This window comes from Suricata suricatta, chromosome 4 (assembly GCF_006229205.1).
Source record: "Suricata suricatta isolate VVHF042 chromosome 4, meerkat_22Aug2017_6uvM2_HiC, whole genome shotgun sequence".
Lineage (NCBI taxonomy): Eukaryota > Metazoa > Chordata > Mammalia > Carnivora > Herpestidae > Suricata > Suricata suricatta.
Genome location: NC_043703.1, coordinates 69417824 through 69442050, shown reverse-complemented (window position 1 = coordinate 69442050; position 24227 = coordinate 69417824). Strand labels below are relative to the sequence as shown.

Genomic DNA, 24227 nt, shown 5'->3' with positions numbered 1-24227 from the left:
CCCATCACTGTCAGCTGCCATTCTGGTTTCTAGCCCCAGTAGGAGAGGGTCCCCTGGGCCCTGCTTAGGGCCCGCAGGCTGAGACTCCTGGCCCTAAGGATGTTCTGGATCCTTATACAGCCAAGGGGAGAGGCCTTCTCTTTCCCCAGAGCGGGAAGTGGTCTCCTACCCCCTGGGGGAGGCAGGTTCAGGTGTCATCAGTCAAAGGAGAGATCCCCCTACTCCGGGCCCAGTAAGGGCTCTAGCCCCAGGGTACCCCACGAATAGTCTTTGGCATTTACGGGTGTGCATTGTGAGCTGGAAATAGTTCGGTCTCTTGCATCTATCTCTATAGAAAACATTCTCATCTTTCAAAATTATAAGCGCTTTGGGACAATTGAGCAAATGGTCATTTTTGTTTTTGCTTTTGTTTTCCTTGTTTTGTTTGTTTTTATACAAAATCAAAGGCAGCCTGCCTAGTGGAAAGGGTCAGCTGAGAAAGGACGACACAGAAGAGAGAGCAACAATAGTTGCTGACTCCCTTTCTCAAAGAACTGTGGTGAGTAGCACATTTAATCCCGTTGCAAAACGCCTTAAAAAGTATGAAGAAGCCATGTGAATTTAAGCGATCCCGGTTTTTTCTCTTACTCCAGCAAATTCGTGACTTTTCACGAAATTCGTGTGTGCGGGGAACATTCATGCAGTAAAGTCAAGACATCCCACACTTAGCAAAGCTTGCCTCTGCCTACCCAGCCTCGGTTCCCTCTTGGTCCACATCCCATTGGAGGGCCTTCCCTCCCACACACCCACTGTGAGGTATCCTCACCAGGGGGCCACTGCATTCCTCCCTACTGGGTGCTCAGGACAGGGTCTCCCCGGAGGCGGTGCATGTCTGTGAGGCCTCTCTCCCAAGTCCACTTCAGTTGGCCGTTCTGGATCTGCTGGAAAAGGGGTGGTAAGATGAAAGGGACAGAACTGATGTAAAAAAGAACTTGTTTAACCTGGAGAGAAGAGGCAGCCAGATTAAGGGGTCTTGGGGGAAGTCTCCAAAGCCCTGCTGCAGCAGAAAAAGAATGAAAGCATTTTGTACCATTTTAGAGGTAGTGCCGGGTGGGCCCTATCCTAGGATTTAAGAGGTCAGAGTTTTTTTCAGCCGTCTTAACCAGTTTTTAAGTGTACAATTCAGTAGCGTTAAGAATATCCACATTGTTGTACAACAGATCTCTAGAACTTTTCCAACTTGCAAAATTGAAACTCTCTACCCATGAAACATGAATTTCTCATGCCCACCCCACCCCCAGCCCTTGGCAACCATCTTGCTATTTTCTATTTTTATCATTTTGACTACTATAGACACTTCATGTGAGTAGAATCACACTGTATCTGTGCTTTTTTTAATTAAAAAAATTTTTATGTTTTTTATGGATTTTTGAGAGAGAGAGACAGAGTGCGAGCAAGGGAGGGTCAGAGAAAAAGAGGAAGATACAGAATCTGAAGCAGGCTTCAGGCTCTGAGCTAGCTGTCAGCACAGAGCTCTGATGTAGGGCTCGAACCCACAAACTGTGAGATCATGACCTGAGCGAAGCTAGACACTAAACCCACCGAGCCACCCAGGCGCTCCTGACTTATTTCACTTAGCATAATGTGCCTAACGCTTACCCATTTTGTAGCTTGTGCCATGGTTTCCTTCTTTTTTAAGGCTGCCTAATATTTCACTGTGTGTATACACCACATGTCATTTATTTCATTGATTCATTGACATTTGGATCATTTCCTGTCGGTTATCATGAATAATGGTCTAATGAACATAAATTCAAATTCTGCTTTGAATTCTTTTGGATATATACCCAGAAGTGGGATTGCTAGATCATATGGTAATTTTATTTTTAATTTTTTTAGGAACTTCCATACTGTTTTCCATATGGCCACACCATTTTATATTCCTAACAACAGGGCACAGGGTTCCAATTTCTCTGCATCCTTGCTGACAATTGAATTTTTTTTTCTTTTGATAGTCGTCCTCTTAATGGGCATGAGGTGATATTTCATTGTAATTTTGATTTACATACTTCTGATGATATTGAGCATGTTTTTATATGTTTGTTACCATCTGAATATCTTTTTCAGAGGATAGCCTATTCAGGTCCTTTGCCCATTTTTTAGTCAGGTTATTTGGGTTTTTGTTATTGATGTATAGAAGTTCCTTATTTGTTCTGGTTATTAATCCCTTCTCACATACATGATTTGCCATCATTTTCTCCCATTATGTGGGTTGCTTTTTCACTCTGTTGATTGTTTCCTTTGATGCACTGAAATTCTTAACCGTGAAGTAGTCTCATTTGCCTATTTTTTGTTGTTGTTGCCTAAGAAGACATATATTTTTTCTTTTCAAATTTTTATTTAAATTCTAGTTTGTTAACATACAGTGCAATACTGGTTTCAGGCGTAGAATTCAATGACTTATCACTTACGTACAATACTCAGTGCTCATCATAACAAGTGCCCTTTTTAGTCCCCATCACATCCAGCCCATCCCCCACGTACCTCCCTCCACCAACCCTCAGTTTGTTCTCTATAAGAAGACATATTTTTTTAAGTTTTTTTATGTTTATTTATTTATTTTGAGAGAGAGAGGGAGCACACGTGCATGTGAGGAGTAGTGAAAGGGGGAGAGAGAGAGACTCCGAAGCAGGCTCCATGCTGTCAGTGCAGAGCCCAATTCGGGGCTTGGTCTCATGAACTGTGAGATCATGACCTGAGCCAAAATCAAGAATAGGAGGGTTAACTGACTGAGTCACCCAGGCACCCCTTAAAGAAGTTTTTTAAGTAATATATTTACAAGGTAAAAAATTGCAAAAGAGAGAGGGGAGCAGATACAGAAAGACAATGAGAGACATGTGCATACACAGATAAACATACCTAGGTATATTTACATACATATGCACATGAAATTCTCCCACCCACCTGATACCCAGCCTCCTAATTTTCTTTCCCGAAGGCAACCACAGTTACCAGTATCTTTTCAGATAAAACCTTAAACATATATTTGTGTCTACCCTCCTTTTTGATTATATAAATATGATGTGTGTTATTGAGCCAGTTTCTCTTCCTCACAAGTCAACATGGCCAGGGGCAGAAGAGCCAATGTAAGGACTCCCCTGTCAGTATTTGAAAATAGTTTAAATTAAAAAAAAACATTTTTTAATGTTTATTTATTTTTAAGAGAGAGAAACAGAGCATGAGTGGGGGAGGGGTGGAGAGAGAGGGAGACACAGAATCTGAAGCAGGCCCCAGGCTCTGAGCTGTCATCACAGAGCCCAGTGTGGGGTTTGAACCCATGAATGATGAGATCATGACCTGAGCTGAAGTCAGACGCTTAACCAACTGTGCCATTTTTGGGTGCCCCAAAAAGAGTTTACTTTTTTAACAGCTGCCTGATATTCCACAGAACAGATACTACTCCATAATTTGTTTAATCAGTCCCTCAGTTAAACATTTAAATAATTTCCAGCCCTTTGCTCTAATGAATATCTTTGCACACGTGTCTTTGAACCCATGGGGACTATATCTATAGGATAAATTGTGAAAAGTGGAATTGCTGGTCAAAGGCTTGTGCATTTAAAATTTGTTTTCATTTTCTTATGTCTTTATTTTATTTTGAGAGAGAGAAAGAGAGAGAGTGGGGGAGGGGCAAAGAGAGAAGGAGACACAGAATCTGAAGCAGGCTCCACGCTCTGAGCTGTCAGCACAGAGCCTGATGTGGGGCTCAAACCCATGGACCATGAGATCATGACCTGAGCCAAAGTTGGACGCTTAACTGACTGAGCCACCCAGGCGTCCCATGTGCATTTTAAATTTTGATTGATCTAGTCACATAGAGGGCAGATCTGACCCCAAAATAATAAAGGATTTGACCAACTGAAACCTCCCAAAGTGCCATGTGCTATTTTAGGAGGTTGTGAGTGTCTGAAAAAACCAAGACCAGGTTATGAATCAACTTGTCTAGAACACCATTGGATATATACAGGCGTTGTAAACCTGTTGACCACAAAATTCCTCCCAACACTGATATGGTGGCTTCCTAGTAATGGGAATAGCCCAAGAGACTTGATACAGTTTGGTTGAGTTTCATTCAATGGTAAAGCAAGATGTTGGCTTGATTTGCACTGGGAGGTACATGAAAGATGCATGTTAATGTAACCATGGCAAAAGGGTCCTTGAGTGGAGCAATGCTCTAAATTAAGAACACCCCCCTCTCCTTGGTATGTCTGTACCATGTGGCCCCGGGAAAGTGGTTAGGAAGGATATTTGGAGGAGCTCCTGTCTTTTCCATCCATTATCACTCACACTATGAGCATCCAGTCCTTGACATGTGGAAAAGTGCTCTCTAGCAGAGGTGGCCAAACAGGAAGTTCTGTGTCATCGACAGCCATTAGCTCGAGGTCCTCAAAAGCAGGACCATGACACACTGGTGTGTTGGAATGCAATGTGAGGGGTGTATTTATTGCTCTTGCTACTTAAGCAACCAAGATTTCTCAGGGATGGAAAGTTACCTCTCTTAGGTCAGCTCATTTCGATTCCAGTAGTTGGGTTTTTTTTGAAAGATCTTTCCTGTATACACAAAACTGAAATCTATTCCATTATTGGTTTTAGTTTTTCCTTTCAGAGCCACCAAATACAAAATTTTTCTTCTTCTACATTCCAGACCTTCAGATATCTGAGAAGAGCCAGTAGAGGCGCATTCCATCTTCTCTTCTTTGTGTTCCTTCTCCTCATCTTCCAACCATTTCTTATGTGTCATGTTTTCCTGTCTTAAATGCTCTTTTTGAGCACCTCCCAAGCAGTCAAAGGCCTCTGACAGTGTGCTGCCCAGAACTGGGCCTCATCCTGGCCAGAGAAGGGTAAATGGAATCATTTCCTTGTTTTTCTACACTGTCTTTTAACAGTAGAGCCTAAAATCAGCATGCCAGGGATCTCTTGCTTTGGCCTGTCATACATACTTTTCCACCTTTTGGGGTAAATGTACCCTGATTTCCCAGTAGGGAATTAACTCTTCCCCCATTCTGAGAAGTCTTGAGGGCCCGTCAGTCAAAGATTCTCCATGGCCTCTCCTACTGGGAGGTTATTGGTGCATGAAACCCATTCTAGGCCATTCAAACTGGCTCTTAGGGTTTGGAACCTTTGAGAGAACAGCCGAAAACACTGGAGCTTAGAAGATCTAATGGAGGAACATAGTCTGACCATTTATTCCTGCCAACAGCCTTCCTTCTTCCTGAGACCTGGCTCTTCAGCAGCCAACAACCAACTATTCCATGCCCTTTCTAGCAAAGTCCTTTTCCAATTAAGTTCATCAGAATCTCTTTCACTTGCTTGCCACCAAAAATCTCTGACTCCATCAGATTACCTTGTTGGGCAGCAGCCCCAGCAGGGGGCTGGGTGTGGGCCGGACACCTAAATCTATTTCATAGGCTGTTCTGTTCATGACAGTCTAACACCAAATGAGTGTGGGTTTTTCCCCCACACCAAACAGTTCCCCAGTTCTCTGGGCACCAATTAGGTGTTCTATAATTTATGAGACTCACACAATTTTGCCAGAGTTAGTAGTACAGACCCCACAACTGAAGGGTTCAGACCCAAAAGCTGCCCCCACTTCAGAGGTCAGTACCCAATCCTGAGGCTTCCCGTGCTTCTGGCTAGTGGCTGTAAACATAAAGGGATCCCATAACTCCCTCCTCAGGTTTGATCATTTTCCTAAACAGCCTACAGAACTCAGGGAAGTGGTTTATTGTAAAGGACATTATAAAGGATACAAAAGAATAGTCAAGAGGAAGAGATGCATGGAGCAGGGGGGAGGGCAGGGCAGGGCCAGGGAGCTTTCCCACCCTCTCTGGGCGCACCCCGCCCCCCCACCTTGCTGTGTTCACCAGCCTGGAAGCTCTCTGAATTCCACTGTTTATGCAGGTTCATGAGGGGCGCATTACCTAAGTGTGATTGATTAAATCCCTGGCCGTTGGCAATTACTTCTGTCTCCAGCCCCTCTCTCCCATCATCTTATCACAGAGTTGCTTCCTCTGGCAAACAGCTCCCATCCTGAAGGAATGAAGTCACTTCATGAGCATAAATCCAGGTGTGGTTGAGAGGGGCTTGTTATGAATAACAAAAGAGGCTCGTCTCCCTCCTGCCATTTAGATTATCCGAAGGGGTTTAGACAATCTTGTGCCAAGAACCAGGCAAGAAGATGAAACACATATTTCTTATTAGATCATGCTATCACTCTACTGCTGCCAGTTCTGTCCTTGGAAAGTTGCTTTGGGACCAAAACACAGCCTTTGAGGATCCTATGATCTCTCTTATTTGTTCCCTTCTATCAGAAGGTAACTGACTGTAGGGGCGCCTGGGTGGTTCAGTCATTTAAGGGTCGACTTCAGCTCAGGTCATGATCTCGTGGTTTGTGGGTTCCATCTTCACATCCGGCTCTGTGCTGACAGCTCAAAGCCTGGAGCCTGCTTCCGATTCTGTGTCTCCCTCTCTCTCTGCTTTTTCCCCACTCAGGTTCTGTCTCTTTCTCTCACAAATAAACATTAAATAAATATTTTTATTAATTTTTTTATTTATTTTTGATACAGAGAGAGACAGAGCATGAGAGGGGGAAGGGCAGAGAGAGAGGGAGACACAGAACCGGAAGCGGGCTCCAGGCTCTGAGCTTATCAGCACAGAGCCCGACGTGGGGCTTGAACCCACAAGTGTGAGACCGTGTCCTGAACCGAAGTTGGAGGCTGAGCCGACTGAGCCACCCAGGCGCCCCTAAATAAATATTTTTAAATGATAACTGATGGCACATTGATTTGGCTATCCTACCATGAAGGTCCTTCCCACTCTTTGGCAAAAACGTTTAGCAGCAAATTAAAGCCCCTGTGTATTGGCACCTTACTCTAGGCCACCTCTCAAGGCAAGAAACTCAGCATTCACAGAGGTTTCCCGGATGGCCAGTGAGTCATAAACCTGAGCTTCAAACCCAGATCTGTCTCACCCATTTCTCCCTCTGAATCCAGGGAGAAATAAGAGATTCCATTACAATTCACAGCCCATAGGTGATCTGGGGGGTAAATTGTGTGTCCAGCCTTCCTGAAGACCCAGGAGAAGTGGGGTTAAGAAGCATTTGGAGCTACACCAGGCTGCGAGAGGTCCCAAACTCCACGCGCTAATTAACAGAGGGACACAGCTTGAAACTGTATCGCTAACTGTCCAGGTGGAGGTGTGAGGCGGCAGATGCCAGTGACACAAAGAGCTGGGTGGGCAAGGGTGCTCCCAGCTAGGCTTCCTTCACCTGGCATCCACACAGCAATGTGCCCACATGACAGTGTCTGTGTCTCGCGGCACCCTCTTTCCGAGTCAGAGGTCCAAGGAATGATACCCCTGCTTTCTCACTGTGCCTCCTCACCCCAGCTCCCCAGCTCGCCCCAGAGACATGCCCAGAGAAAAGACACACACTGTGGGAAAATGTAAGTTATATTAAGATAACTGTAGACATGGCTTTTCCTGGAGCCTTTTCTCTCACCCAGATTTGGTAGTTTGAAGATCCTAATTTTATAACCTCGGTCATGGGAAGAGCCTCAACTGATTCCTATCACTTTAAACAGCCTTTTCTAGCCTCAGCGTCTAGAGTACATTTCCTCTGCTTTTTCAACATATCACATTTCTTGGCAGAACCATCTAGCAGAAAGCACCAAAATTTTTATAATGAGGATAAAATCAAAATTTCACACATCAGATTTGTCTTGTAGATTATTTCTTCCTGCTGCATCGTTCCCTATTTTAACTTCATTTTAGTGGCCAAAAATTTAAAACTTGAATTCGGCGTTGTTCAATCATCTTACAGGTTTTTGCTGCCAAAGGACATTTGCTCTTTGCTCTGACTTTCACGTTGCTACATTCAAAGACTTTGCCAGTGCCATCACTCAGGAGCTGGGCTGCATTCAGACCGTTGTTACCTCCCACTCGAGCTCTGGGGGTGAACTCTGCAGTGGCCTCCTCGCTTTTCCCGTCTTAGTTTAACTTGGCTTTTTGCTAAGATGGTGTGTGTGTGTGTGTGTGTGTGTGTGTGTGTGTGTGTGTGTGGTGTGTGTGTGTGTGTTTCTATTTTAAAATGTGTGCTGTGCTCTTGATTCCAATGTAAAGGTTGCTTGTGATTGCCTTTAAAAGTAAAGATCAAGTTCAAACCCAAAATACGACGCGATGCACTGCAGGGCCCCCATAGGGACTCTCACTTAACTATCCCACCAGGCCAGGAGGCCAACGTGGCCCTTCCCACTTCAGCTGAGTCACCATGGTCCCCCAGCCTTCTGCTTTTTCCTCTGAAAATGCTTTCCCGTCTCTGCTCAGTGACTAACTCCATCACGAATGTGACCCAGTTTGTTTGGCAAGATGTGATTTTTTTTTTTTTACTCACGTTGCTTTTCCTGGTCACGACTCTCTCACAGGCATTAAGCGGCTCCCTCTCGGCACCCGGCTGGCCCTGCTGCCCAGCTGGATTGATGGCTCTCTCCCCAGCTGTTCCCTTTCTAGCCCGCCCTCCTCTCCCCAGCAAATCCATATTCCATTTGCTTTTCTGCAGCATTCTGATACCTCCAGAGTCTCCTTAAAATAGATAGATAAACACTAATCTCCAAGGGAAAGTTGCAGGGCAGAGCCCACAGATTTGTACCAGCTCAATAATCTGCCCTAGAAGGCAGCTAGATGAAAAGCAGGACAATGGTAGTCCCTGTGTACCGGGCTTTTTATCATTTACAAAGCACGTTCGACTCACGTAGTCTCATTTAATAATATATGTGATCACCCACGGCTCCGGCATAAGTGGTCCTTCCATTTCTCAGACAGGAAACGAAGGCTCAAAGAGATGAAGGACTTGGCTATACAGTAGGAGAGACTATTGCTATGTAATTTACATTCAGTGAAATGCACGGATCATCAGTGTCTTTGCTCAATTTTGGCAAATGGATATGCTTATGTAACTACCTCCCAAAAAGGATATAGAACATTTTGATCACCTAGAAAATCCCCTCAGACCCTTTCCCAGAAAACCCTCAACCACTATCTGATTTCTACACCCGGCGATTAGCTTGTCTTCTGACTCCACATTCCATCTTTTTCCATTACACCATGTTGTATCTTGGTAGGGTTGATCTTGGGGCTTGCAGTTTTCAGAGGATGGAGATGGATCCCCAAACAATGTAAAGGCCCCGCCCTTGGGCCTCAATGGCTCTCCTGGTACACAGGATTACTGAAGGAAAATCATTACAAGGTTTAAAGGAGAGGGAGAAAAATCCAACTTTGAGATCAACACACGAGATCCCAGCCGCACCTCTGGGACTTCGCTCTGGCCCTGAGCTCCACGGTGCTCTCTGCGGCCACCGGCTGCAGGCAGCACCCCGAATCCTTACGCCAGCCTCTTTCGTGCCCATCATGCACATGTAATCTGTAAACTGGAGGTTTTAGAACTGGGGGCCTCCATTGTAGGGGGGTAAAAAACAAAAGAAAAGACATAACAAAAGGCAATTCTGTTGCTTCCAAGGATGGACGGCAAATGGCACTAATTCCTGAGTCGTGTTAAGGCGATGTTCCTATCAGGCTTTCATTAATGAAGGGATACACAATACAATTAACTTTATCTGCCCACAGTTTTGGGCTAAAGTCTGATCACTCTAGCAAGTTAACTGGTTCCTCTTGGATCTTGTGTCTGCACGGTGGGGTGCTGGTAAATGTTTAACAGCTGATTCTCCAGGAGGGAAACAAAGGCCATGATTTGACTTGGACAGTGAATGATCGGTGCATGGCCCTGGCCCCAGTGCCTGCTGTCCGAAGTTGTTCCAGAGTGACGTTCTCACTTCAAAAAAATGTACTGTGCAATCGAGTTTGCAAGGTATTCCTTTCTCGGCGGGCTTGGAATCCCCAAATAAACCTGTGAAGTCACTGTGAAGTGCAGAATACACACAAACCAGCCCGATAAATTCCTCCGTATCCCCACTCCAGGGAATCTAAAAGGCCAGCCTCCACCTTTTTTCTTTCCCGGCTTTGGTTAACAGCCAGTCTTGAAAAGGTTTTAGAATATACTCTAAACAGCCAGCTTTCTTTTTCGCTTTGTTTTGTTTCTTTCTTTAGAAGACTAACTGCAGAAGGCACAAGCATGCAATCACTTCCTGCTCCCGGACGAGCATCTACAGTCATGCACGGAGCGAAAGGGTGTCAGGAAGAGGCTGCGGCCAGGAGGCAGGAGCTGGTTCTAGGGTTAATGCACACTGGGAGGTCCGCCACTCTGCCATCATATTCCTCGCCTACACAGCCATGGCGAGAGGAGAAAAGATTCACGGGAATTTGCAGGTTTATAAAAAGAGCTGTGTGGTGGAGAGGTAGCTTTTCTTTCTTTACGTGGGTCAGCCTTGGAGCTGGGCTCCTTGCTCTGCCGGCATTCACTGTTCCACACTGTTCTCTTCAAGCACGTTAATTAGCTCGCACACCATGCGTGTTTGCTCCTTCTTCCCCGAGAACTTGACCTCATTCTGCGCGACCTTTCCCAATTTCTTCTCCATTTCCTGTCCCAACCTGCCCTTGCTCTCTGCTTTCTGCTCTGGGTCTTGTTTTCTGCTGTGCACATTTCTTTGCCAGGAGGATTGGCATCACATTTTTTAAGCCTTCTGATGACTGTAGACATCTCAAATAATTATCCCAGCTTCCTGCCTGTCTTGGTCAGCCCAGTCTCTTTCATGTCTTACGTTCATTAGAGTCCTCGTGCAGGCACATTGCTGACTGGTATGCAGAGATTCAAAGACATTCAAGAAAAGGTCCCAGCCTCTGTGACTCTGTAATCTAAGAGGGGATAATAATAAGATCTAAGCCGCATTGACAGCAGTCAGGCAATTCCCTTCCATTCCCTTAGGCCTCATAAGAATCCTTGAAATAGACACTAATGTGACACTCACTTTACATACGTGTTAACTTAGGCTCAGAGAGGTTAAATAACTTTCCAAGATCACACAGCTGGTAAAATGGTGAAGGAAATTATGATTTTAGGGTTCCAGCCCCAATGATTCACAAACCTGAGCCCCTTACCACAGAGTGACAGGTAAGTACCCATATAAAACTAAGGGAGGAGGTGCCTGGGTGGCTCAGTTGGTTAAGTGCCAACTTTGGCTCAAGTCATGATCTTGCGGTTCATGGCTTCGAGCCCTGCACTGGGCTTTGTGCTAACAGCTAAGACCCTGGAGCCTGCTTTGGATTCTGTGTCTCCTGCTCCCTCTCTCTCTCTTTCTCTCTCTCAGCCCCTCTCTCAAAGATAGAATAAAACATTAAGAGAAACAAATTTAAAAATTTTTTTAAATATAAGGGAGAGAGTGCTGATGGCAAAAATGAAGCAGAATTTAGGGGTTGGGTGATTTTAGAAGTTGGAGATGGGGACCAAAGGCACTTCATGAAAATCTTTTCTGTGTGAAGTAGTGAGTTCCCCGGCCCTGAAGGTACTCAAGCAGAAATCAGAACTCCGTGCAGTGCTGTGGGCTAGTGCTGGCATCTGGAAGATGCCTCTCCCTGGGAGACCTGCAGCCCTTGATATAATGATTTCAACAATGGCCTGTGAACTGAGCCACTGGAAGCCAGGCTTCCTGTTGGTGTGGATTGAGGGGAAAAGCAGAGAAAGAACCCAGGGCCCAAGTCTCCAGAGCTAGAATACACGTAGGGGATGGTGTTCATTGTGAGTCTGATTCTCCTGTGCCAGAAAGCTCACCCATTACTTGCGCGACAAGATCCGTAGAAACACAGTTGATGTTTGGCAGTTAAGGAAGAAATAAATGTCATCATTTAAGTCGGTGGTTCCCAAGGATTTCTTCCATAAGCTGGACTCAGGGGTTCTACAAGTAATATGCGATGGCTGCCGTTATTATCCATTGTCAGGGCTGATGGCATGGCGCTACTGCCCCAGATGCTCCACAGCCTCAGTGTACTCGATTGAAATTTCTGAAGACTTTGGCAACTGCTACCATTTGTCTGCCAGGGAACACGTCTATGATAAAACAAATAAATGAGCATAGCTAACACAAATTAGCTGAAAAACACAGAAATCACCAATTAGGCTTGGTGTGACAGCTTGATTTTTTTCATGGACAGTTGGTGGTAATTTTAGATTGCACATATATATTATAGAGTCATACTTTCTGCCCATAAAATGGTCTTAAATCATTTAGTAGAAATAAATAGGTCACTATTTTGTGGTCATCTACAAAGAGCGTCGTGCCTTCCTGACAATGCCAGGTGACTGAGTGATGATTATGATTGCTTTACTGCAATGTGTGTAAGCGCGTAGAAATTCTAAGTGGGGGGATTGTACCACTGTTAGGCTGGAAGACTTTTTGAAGTGTTGGCAGAAAACAGTTCACCTTAGGAGTACAAAGTATAAGGAGGGTCCCAAGACTTCTCTCCAGTTGGTCCCATGTCCCCTACAGCAGGGGTCTTCCACCGGGGAGAAATCACCCCCAGGAGCGGTTTCAAAATGGACCCACACCGCCCTTCCCCCAAGGACAGCTCCCAGGCCTATGACTGTGAGCATCTGGGGAGGGGGGGGCGGGACAGTGTGCAAGTTGTAGAGTCCAAGGAGGTGATTTCCTCCCCTTCATCAGCCCAAGATAAGAACCTCTGTCTGGGCCCCACTGACCAGAACATTCCATGCTGTTTCACTCATAGTTTAAAGGTTCCCCTTTGAAAGAGCACCCTTAGCCAGCAGGGGACTGAGACCCATGTCTCCTCACTAAGCCTACTCTGCTCTCCAGTCCTGCATCAGAACAAGCACTGGGCCACGATGTCCTAGGCCCTGAAACAGGCCCACTGTCCCCAGTTCCCCTGTGAAGCCTGGTGTAGGTGGCAGCGCCTCTGCCCACGGGCATCCGCTCTGTTCCAAAGGTCTTGAGCTTCACAGCAACGGACACCTTGAGCCAGTGACACAGCAAGGCTCAAGCTGCCAGCAATGCCACCATCCTTACTCAGAGCACTGCCCTACTACCACTGAGCCCATCTCTCCTCCAAGATGTCAACAAGCTTTGAGGGGCTGATGACATTAGCACAGGCCTCTGGAGCTGCCTCTTGGACTATTATTTATTTATGTTAAATGTTTATTTTTGAGAGAGAGAGCTCAAGCAGCGGAGGGGCAGAGAGAGAGAGGGAGACTGATAATCCCAAGCAGGCTCTGTACCATCAACACAGAGCCCAACATGGGGTTCAAACCCACAACCTGTGAGATTGTGACCTGAGCTGAAATCAAGAGTCAGATGCTCAACTGTCTGAGGTACCCAGGCGCCCCCGGAACCCTCTGTTTAAATCTCCATCAGGCACCTCCGACTCAGTGTATTCAAGACTGACATCATCATCTCCAGTTAGCCCAGCTCTTCTGTCATTTCAGACTCACTCGTACCACCGTCTTCCCGGCCACCCAAGCTAGAAACCTGGGAGGCAGTGCCAAATGAATTCTTTCTCCTCCAACCCTCCACCAGGAGCCAATCAGACATCAGGTCCTGCTCAGTTTATTTCCTTGGCTTTCCTGGGATCACAGTCCTGGCCCAAGCCCTTATCATCCTGTCTGTATTCACTGCAACAGATCTTTCCGGAGCAGCCTCTTCTCCCACAAATCCCATCCTCCGTACTGCTGTCAGAGGGATCTATTTACAAAGAAACTTTTACATCTAATTATCATTGCTGTAGAGGCAGTGAAGCCCAAGATGCTTCCTATACAACCCATGGCCCTGTCTCCCCATCTTCATCCCCAACCTTGCCTCACCTAATATTTTAAGCCCCATCAAGACAAAACTCAACTCCTGCCTCCCCATGACTACACCTGAAATTATCCTTCCACTTCCTTCTGCCTTGGAGGCTGACATTTGACAGATATCACCAGCCACCTCCAATCCCACCACTTCCTTCCCAGGGTTAGATGCCTTCCCATGATCCCCCATGCTTACCTCTGGATTGCCTTATTGATTTATATTTTCTGTTGACAGGTCTGTCTTTTCCCATGCACGTTTGATGTTTGAGGGAAAAGACATTGTCTTCTCTTCTCTTTGAATTGCCAGCCCCTACAATAGTGTCTGGTGGTCAAGGAGCAGAATTACACAAAGGGTAAAAACCTACAGCAAGCTGTAGGACCATTGACATCTCTAGCCTTCTGGGAGGAAATGCCAGAGTCACAGCTACCCCACACCTGTGCATGCCGTCACATCCTATAGGCATCTCTTTGCGATTATGACATCTTCCACAGTCTCTAAAACAAAGGCCCAAGGGAGGTGCCTTCACTCAATCAGCCCTGATCATCCTTCTTAGTCTCCGACTGTGAATGCGCCTGAGACATCGGTCAAACCCAGGACCTCAGCCCAAGTTCCCTTTCCAGGGACTGGAAGTCACTGAAGGTTCTCCATCACCTCCCTAGACACATGCACGCAGTCAAGTGTCCCCTCCCTGCCACAGCCCTGCTCCCATGTAACCCCCATCAAGATCACCCCATGGCCTAAAGTGGCCCCACTACTGGTGTGGCCCCCTTGGGCACCAACATGGCGGTGTCTTACTGTCCCCACACTGACTGACTGTCAGTTTGACACCTTGCCACACTTCTGGCTGCCCCATCTTCCTGGGGCCACAGAGAAGGGACTTACCCTTTGAGAAGTAAACAGTACTATTAGGCCTTTTGTTTTTAAGTTTATTTATTTTGAGAGAGACAGCACGAGTGGGGAATGGACAGAATGAGAGGGAGAGAGAGAATCCCAAGCAGGCTCCACACCGCCAGCACAGAGCCCAAAGTGGGGCTCAAAGCCACGAAACCTCGAGATCATGACCTAAGCCAAACCCAAGGATCAGAGGCTTAACAGACTGAGCCACCCAGTCACCCCCTATTAGGCCTTTAAAGGGTCACCCATGCCTCTTAGCACAACTTCCAGAGACGAGAAACCTGGCTGCTGGTGTGGGAAATCTGCTCGCCCCCCACGTCCCCTCTTCTGATATTTACATGGCACTCAGCAATGATCTTACAAAAGGCAGTTTAATGTCCTGAGTAAAAACATGAACTCTATAGTCAAGCTTGGGTTCAAATTCCAGGTCTGCCACTTAGTAGCTGTGTGATCTTGAGGAAGTTATCCTCTGTACCTTTCTGTGTCTCAACCTCCCAAACAGCGGTGATAGCAATAGTATCTCCACCACAGAATTGCTCTGAGGAGTGAATGAGTTACTAAAGGAGCAGTGCGTGGGGCCTTGTGAGGGCTACACTAGGAGTAGCTATGCGTTATATATATGCATTATCTCATGGACTCCTCACAACTATCTTATTCTACAGATGAGGACAGTGAGGCTTGAGGTACAAAGCAGACCAGCACCGAACATCTCTAGCACCCACCTTCTCTCTTTTTTTATATATTAAAAAATTTTTTTAACATTTATTTATTTTTGAGAGACAGCAAGACAGAGTGTGAGCAGCAGAGGAGCGGGGACTGGGGGGGGGGGGCGGGTTACACAGAATCCAAAGCAGGCTCCAGGCTCTGAGCTGTCAGCACAGAGCCCGACACGGGGCTTGAGCCCGTGAACTATGAGATCATGACCTGAGCCGAAATCAGACCTTTAACCGACAGAGCCCCCCAGGTGCCCCTGGCATCCACCTTGCCAATCACAAAGTCTGTGCCCTGCCTGAACCCCCTCAGCTTCGAAGCTAGGTCTCCCTTCCCAAGGGCTGCACCCAGCAAGCTCTTCAGCACCCTTGTACAAATAATGCTTATCTTTTTAGTAGGAAACATGCCTTAAGCTGATTCAAAAGTAGGAAATGTCTCATACTAACATGCAAGTCCTTTTGATGAAAAAAAAACAAAAGCAAAACAAATATCCTTGCCAACTAACACCTGAGCTGCCAGTCCACGCACAGGAAACTGATTAGGTGCCGGGGACTCAGAGTCCCAAGTTTGGACGGGGTGTTTTCAGCGAGCACCTTCATTACACCCTGGGAATGCCAGAGAACTGTGCACGGGCACCGACCGTGGCTGCAAATGGGGTGCGGGTGTCCTCAGCTGCCAAAGGCTGCCTGACAGGAAGCACGTTGGAGCCCTGGAGGTTTCTGGGACCATGTGATCTAACTGCCAGGTTAGACTTCTGCAATTACTGCCCCCCAGGACCAGCCTGAAAAACGTGGGTTGCTATTAATTTAGAAAGGCTAAAGCCATAGCTCTTCAGCTATGAGAGAAAACCTAGGAAGGAGAAGTTTACTTTAGTTCAGATTTTGTGGCAACAAACAGCATGATAAACAAGAATTTTGCAGCTGGATGATTAACGAGGCAGAGGAACCTTGCATTTGGCCTTGAAAGATTATCAATACGTGAGGGGCACATCAAGCATAGCCAGTAAGCTACAAATTATGAATGATCTTTCCATTGCTGTCCCTTTGCACCTCTTGTTTTGGACAAGGTGAGCAAGCAACTCTCCCCCCACCAGCCGAGGGGCTCCAAGCACCCCACAGAGCGCTGGGACATACCTTTGACCCCACTGTCATGCGTGGTTGCAGGTTATCGAGACGCTGTTAGGATTCGACCTTGACGTTCCTCCTTCTCTTTGGTGTCGATTCGGAGGCTTGGTTCTGACTGTTCACTATTCAGGGAGAGTTACTTCATTAATACTTCTTAGGTGCCGTTTTTGGCACGTACCACCAGTCACCAGTCACAGAGATAAACAGCTATGCAGGCCATTACTTTAAAAATGCAGTGGATATAGGAGCGCCTGGGTAGCTCAGTCGGTTAAGTGTCCGGCTTCAGGTCAGGGCATGATCTGACGGTTTGTGGGTTTGAGCCCCACGTTGGGCTCTGTACTGACAGCTCAGAGCCTGGAGCCTGCTTCAGATTCTGTATCTCCCTCTCTCTCTGACCCTGCCCTGCTCATGCAGTCTCTCTTTGTCTCTCAAAAATTAAAAAAAAAAACATTAAAAAATGCAGATGATATATTTGTGTTTGGAGAGGCTTCACGATACACTCAAGAATCCCGCATTAGAAGTTGCTTGCTTCCGGAAAGAGAACATTATACCAGAAAGATATGTTTGAAGAAAATAAGTCCATGGCAACAATCCAGTGTGCCACTGGGTTTGTAAGAAAATCATTACACCTGCTAACGAAGGCTGCTTTGCAGTCTCGGTCTTTGGTGTGAAATAAGCACACACACATACACACACACACACACACACACACACCAACAATAAGCATATATGTTCTGCAGCTTAAAATCTCAATACTCAGTAAAGCAAAAGACACTTGAGCCATCGGAGAGTCAGCTAGATCACATCTTCCAACATGAATTCTTTTCTTTTAAAGTTCACCAAGGTCAATATGTAGTTTCCCTGGGGCCTTTGTAATTAAACTTTACATTCATCTTCATTAGGAAATAAAAAAAAATTCTCTCTCAAACCAAGAAAACATCTTTTTTTTAAGTTCATCCAACTCTGAAAAAATACAATTTGATTGTTTTTGTTTTCATTTCTCTTCCTTAAATGCATTGACCAGAAGCGTTCCCGTTCTTTAAGCCAGTCAGTTGAGCAAAATCCGGTCAGACCACCTTTAGGGCACATTTCTTTCTCCTGCTTGCATTTCTCCCATACAAATACAGTATTCAATATTTCATAACCTGGGGCAGGGAGAGGCTGGTGCCCAGCAAAACGGCTGGGCCAGAAGCTGCTTGGAGCCCTTGCTCAGCAACTGGGCAGCCTCCCATCTGTGCCCAAGCCGCCACTCCGACTCCGTTCTCTGTCCTAGTGGCTGTGTAAGTTAACAGCCAATAAATTACCCTGAATTGCTTCTTACTTGGGGGGAGAGGGGAGGGGCAGAAAGTAAAGACTCATGCCCTTGTTCTCCTCTTATTTACAGTCCCTACTAGTTACCAGATAGAATTTTATTAGAAAATGAGATGTCTAAATAAACTCTGGTCACAAAAGTAACCGGCAGGAAAGCAGCATTACTAAGACTATGCCATCATTTTTGCTGTCGCGTTCAAAAAAAACGTGGCCCAGGGAGGACTCCTGGGTGGCTCAGTCAGTTAGGCAGTCAGCCGTCTGACTTCGGCTCAGGTCATGCTCAGAGTCTGTGAGTTCGAGCCTTGAATTGGGCCTCATGCAGATGGTGTGGAGCCTGTTTGAGATTCTTTCTCTCCCTTTCTCTCTGCCCCTCCTACGATCCTCTCTCCATCTCTCAAAATAAATAAACAAATTTGAAAGAAAGAAAGAAAGAAAGAAAGAAAGAAAGAAAGAAAGAAAGAAAGAAAGAAGAAAAGAAAAGAAAAGAAAAGAAAGGGAAAAAAAAGAAGAGAAAACATGGCTCAAAGCGCGGCCGTCCACCCAGTTGCATAATCCAGGAGCCCTGAAGCCATCAGTATCCTTGCCTCTTGGCTTTGTCCCTGCATCCAGTCAGCCCCCGCATCTTGTTGAGCGGACCTCTTGCCAGCCCTGGAAGCCGCCCATGGGCTTCATTCCCTTGCCACTGCTCGCCTGGACGGTGGCATCTGTGCCTCCCCCGTCCCTCCAGCCCCAGCTGCAGCAGTCAGGGCTCCAAAGGCAAACGCAGCCAGCTCCATCTCCTCGCCAGGCTCCACGGCCTACAAGAGTCCCACCACCCCCGTCTGACACACAAGTGCCTGCTGATGGTGCTTGCCACCCCTCTTCCTGGCCCTCAGCACCGCGGGTGGCACCCCAGTGACCAACCCATCTCACTGTCTGTGATCAGAAGTGCATGATGGCCTTGCTGCCTTGACCCTGAGGTCCGTTAGGGCAGGCGAGGTCTCTCTCAGATCTGTACCTCCAGCACTGAACAGGGGAGGTGCTCACCTTACTAAATGAGTGTACAATATAAAAAATGAGGGGTGCCTGGGTGGCTCAGTCGGTTGAGCATCTGGCTTCGGCTCAGGTCATGATCTCAAGGTTCATGGGTTTGAGCCCTGCGTCGGGCTCTGTACTGACAGCTCAGAGCCTGGAGCCTGCTTCCGATTCTGTGTCTCCCTCTCTCTCCCCTGCTCATGCTGTGTCACTCTTTCTCTCTCTCAAAAATAAATAAAAAAACAATAAAAAAATTTTATGATGTTTATAGCTTGCCTTATTCTAGACAGGATTTGATATAGCAATTTATAAATATAGTCTCTGTCCCGCTAAGACTGTACATGTACTGAGATGCACACGTGTTTAGGAGCATATAAATATTACTAATTGCTGCCATTTGACAATATGTATCAAGCACTTAATATTAAATCCTCACAAGTCTCCAAGGCAGAGTTTTCTCTTTTCACAGGTGAAGATGCTGAGGCAAGAAAAGTTAAGAAACGTGTCCAAAGAAAAGAGAAACATGTCCAGAGTCACACGAGGAGTCAACAGAGAGAAAAGAGTCGATTTTGGAGACTGTCTGTTTCCAAATCCTGTGCTCCCTCTGCTGCATCATGACGCCTCTCTGTTGGTTGAAAGCTTGGCTTCTGACACTATGAGCTTTGCCAACATTTTTAAAACAGTTTGCTTATGTCACAGTCGGCAAAGGCTGTGGGTGGCACTGAAGTGTGGCTTTAAAGGAAGAGGCTGGATCTTAAGATTGGAGGAGGTACAGCCTGAACTCTGATCATATCCGCCCTTTATCCCCAACAGGCCCCTCTGGGCTCATAGGCGGGGAGCGGAGAAGGCCTTAGAAGCTAGCTGTCTAAATGACGCCCTGACCTGAGCTAGTGGTAGTAGTGACCTGGCAACTTGACTATTAGCATGATTGCCTCCAGGGTCCACTGGAAACCACTGGAAGGTCTGCAAGTCCCCGGTGGGGAGAGGATTCTCTTAGAACCATTTTATTTTTTTTAATGTTTTATTTATTTTTGATACAGAGAGAGACAGAGCATGAGAAGGGGAGGGGCAGAGAGAGAAGGAGGCACAGAACTGGAAGCAGACCCCAGGCTCTGAGCTAGCTGTCAGCACAGAGCCTGATGCGGGGCTCGAACCCACGAACGTGAGATCTGACCTGAGCCGAAGTCGGAGGCTTAACCGACTGAGCCATCCAGGCACCCGGTCTTAGAACCATTTTATAACTCAGCAGCGAATGAATAGCAGATCTGCCTTCCAGGAACGGAGTGAGTCTCGGAGCCCCTCACGACAGAGGGGCCACCCCAGGGTTCCTGTCTCTGCCAAGGAGCCCTGGGAGGGGAGGAGCTGGAGAGAGCTCTCTGTGGGGAAGGACGCAGTGACCTAGATCCCAGGTGAGCCCAGTGGCACTAACTCCCGCAGAAGAATGGTCTCAGGTAGACCCATAACCGCCACATTCTGCTCCCGCCAGGACACCTGGCATGTCCAGAGAGCCCACCCTACTGCCACAAAAAGCAGTGGGAAGACTCCAGACAAGAGTCCAGCAGATTTTATCGGCAGAGCAAACCCTCCGGCAAATTCTCCCACCCCCAGCAGGGCATCATCCATCAGCGTATGGGTGGGCAACAGAGGCTACCAGACAGGGGAAGGAAAGGGGGGAGGGGGACCATGAGGGCCTGCTCTGCGCCAAGTCCTAGGGCCCAGGAACCTTACCGGAAAGCAAGATGAAAACAGTCTACAGTAGATGCTGCTCTTGCCTTTTTCAAAACCACTCCAACCTCTTCCCACAAGGTCTCCTAGGAATGCTAAGTCTTAATTTTCCAAACTCGCTTGCTCTAAGCATCCCACAGGTAACCTGCAGTCGGTTATGACAATAGCAGCAGCTCTCAGCCCAGGCAGATGCTCTGGAGCATGACACAGGATGAGTGCTGGACGTGGCCGCCACCCTTGTCCCTCTGGAAGCAGATGGCACAGGCCGGTGGCCCAAGGCCCAGGTAGGGTCCCGCAGGACCAGCCAAGAGGGTTCTTGGCTTTTCGCAGAATGGAAATCAAATGTGAGCCAAGAGGAAGTGAGAGCAGAGTTCACTGAAGAGAGAGAAAGAGCAGATGCACACAGAGCATCTGGGAGACTCAGAGAGGAAAAGGAAAGAGAGCCTGGTCTTTGCTTGAGGTCTGGGGTTTTTGCTGAGCAATGAGGTCCAATGCACACGTCTTCTCAGGCATCCAGGAACAAAGAGAAGTGCTTAGGTGTCCTCCATAAGTCACGTTCGCCCTCGAGCCAGGAGTCTTGGTGAGTCAGTGGTCTTGGAAAACCTTCATATGGACCAGGAAGGAAGGAAGACCTTCCTCTGGTCACTCCTTTGATCTCTCTTGTGCTGGAAGGCTCCAGAGAAAGCATGAACCCCTTGACCTTTACAAGAAGGATATACATGATCTGTTCTAGAAGGCAGGGGTATAGGTCCTAGCAAGAAGAGAGACAGGAGAAGGAGCAAAACCAGCAAGTCTTTCCTGGGTTCCCTTTTGGCCCCCTGTCTCACACAGAGGTGGAGATGCGTTGGACTTTCTCCAGCAAAGATGACAGAGGGACTAGTGTGGAGCCAATCTCTAACCCCCCTGGTGCTGCAGCTTTCCCTGCCTGTGGCAGAGGCCACGTGACTCTGGAGTTAGCAGTGGAGGCAGCAGGTGCACCAACCATCTGACCAAGCCAGCTCTATGGTGTGATTCTGGGAGCTGTATCCAGATGCCCAGTCCGGAGCCTCTGTCTCAAACCCTGGTGACCATTCTGTAACCTGGCGGTTCCCAAAGGGTGGCCCCTAGACCAGCAGTATGAGCAGCACCGGGGACCTCGTAAGACATGGAAATTTTCAGACTCCACACCAGGCCCACTGAATCAGAAACTCCAGGCTGGGGCCCTGTAACCTTGACTTTAACAAACCATCCTGGATAGGGGCCCCTGGGTGGCTCATTCCGTTAGGTGTCTAACTCTTGATTTTGGCCCAAGTCATGATTTCATGGTTTGTAGGTTCGAGCCCTGCCTTGGTCTCCACACTGGCAGTGAGGAGCCTGCTTGGATTCTCTCTCTCTCTCTGGCTCTCCTTCCCTCCCCCATGTGCATGGGCTCTCTCTCTCCAAAATTAAAAACAAAACACGCACACAAACTCTCCTGGAGATTCTGACGCTAAAGGTTAAGAAGCTTCCTGCAAGGCAAGAGCTTATAATAAATCTATTCCTCCTGAAACTAACGAGAATAGTACCTGTCAGGTGCAACTTAAGCCTAACCGGATCACAGTCCCTGCCTTCCCGCTGTCCGTGGAGAAGACACCCAATTATGAAAAAATAGCATGACCTTCTGGACAGGAGCAAAATAGGGGGACACTTCACCCGGTCAACAATGGTGAACTTCCAACCCTGTTTATTGTATGTCCTTCTCAATATATACTCTATTGTATATACTCTATAGCCATTTGGGGAAAGGTTTGGCAGTTTTTAGAAAGTTAAGCACACCTTCCGTATGATCCAACCATTTCACTTCTATGTATTTTCCCAAAAGAAAAGAAAGAATATGTCCACGGAAAACCTTGTGCATGAATGTTTATAGCAGCTCTATTCAGAATCTCAAATGATTCTAAACAGAACACCTGAGTAAGTCGTGTGAAAAGGTAGAAAAAAAATCCATTAAGGTTCAAGATCATAACTAAACATCAACTAAAATCCAGATCACGGTCTTGAAACCCCTATTCTAAGGCACTCCAATGGATAAGAAATTAAACCCTTTTTGGGAAGCAGTAGAGACCCTTGCTACCGTCAGAAAAGCTATTGCAATTATTTTCATCCTTAAAATAAAATAACATGTTTAAGACAGTAAATACAGACGATGTGGTACTTAATCATCTTGTATTATTAATCAATTAAAACATTTTTTATTAGAAAGAAAATTAAAGCCTTAAAGAATCCTTTCACATGTTAAGTAGATGGGCCTTGATGAATGTACAACTATTTCTCTACACAATAACTTGGACGAATTTCCAAATAATTAAACAAAGCGAAAGCAATTAGACAAAGAAAGAAGGATACCGTGTGATCTATTCCATGTATATAAAACTCTAGATGTGACAAACTCATCTCTAGTGACACAATGTAGGGTCAGTGGTGGCCTGGAAAATGGGGAGGGGCAGGGGACAGAGAGAGTACAAAGGAGTTCAGGGAAACTTCTGAAGATGACAGTTATGTTTATTATCTTGATTGTGGTGATGGTGTTATGAGTGTAGAGAGATGTCAAAATTTATCAGATTGTACACTTAAAGTCTCTCCAGTTTATCAGATGTTGATTATCCCTCAATTAAGCTGTTATAAAGAAAAGAAAAGAAGACAGCAAGTACACTTGATTTACATGGTGATCTTAAAAAATAGGTGCCCGTGAACTTTCATGACTTGATTGATTAAAACCACAGTGCTGTTATGATTAAACCATGTACTGGTCGGCTCGGGCTCCCGTAAGAAAGTACCACAGACTGCGTGGCTTAAGCAACTGAGATTTACTGCCTTGTGGCTCTGGAATCTGGAGGCCCAAGGTCAAGTGTCAACACTGTTGGTTTCTTCTGAGACCCCTCCCCTTGACTCGTAGATTGCCAGCTTCTCCCTGTGTCCTCTGGAGGTCTTCCCTCTGCACATGTGCCTGTGTCCTAATATCCTTATGAGGACACGAGTCATATGGGATTAGGTCCTACCCTAAATGCTTCATTCTTACATCTTTTTTACTCTTTTAATTCCCTATCTCCAAATACAGTAACATTCTTAGGTACTGGGTGTGGGGACTTCAACATGGGGAGGAGGGGGTGGCACAGTTCAGCCCATAACCAACATGGTTCTCCATATACATTATGGCCCTCACCACACAGCCCATTTAGATGCAGCCTAATTTCTTTTAGAATAATCTGGTTATGTGAACCGCACGATTACTAGAAGAGAGAATTTCTTGACTTAGCAATTCTACTAAACTACCAAACGCTGTACCAGAGTCCCTAAAACACCCACAGACAGACGAGAGAGAAAAACCAACCAACAGAAGGAAATGAGAATCTTTGGTGAGATGGGAGGTGGGGAGCAGGCTTGGGGACACAAAGGAAGGCCTGGAAGGCGACAGGAACAGGAAAAGAGACAGGATCCTGACGTAGCTTTTTCTCCATCCTCAGATCCTGACCATCAGCCCACTTGGGTGGACCCCAGTGGACTGCAGGATCGCCCTGTCCCCAAAGGAAAGTGATGACTTTGCAAGTTAAGCAAATGGCCAAGTTTTCGAGCAGAGATCCTTCCTTGCTGTGGGGCCAAACGGGTAGGTGCCGCTTTAGGAGCCCCCCTTTCTGCGGAGCCAAGGGCA

The 24227-nt window shown here is 46.7% G+C and overlaps 1 long non-coding RNA gene across 1 annotated transcript in view; it reads left to right on the top strand.

Annotated features, from left to right (window-relative positions):
- The window catches only part of LOC115290827, a 34112-nt gene that overhangs the window by 1135 nt on the left and 8750 nt on the right, over positions 1–24227 (top strand). Inside the window, exon 2 of the long non-coding RNA XR_003908234.1 lies at positions 447–538. This is a non-coding gene — a long non-coding RNA (uncharacterized LOC115290827). The remainder of the gene's footprint in view (positions 1–446; positions 539–24227) is intronic.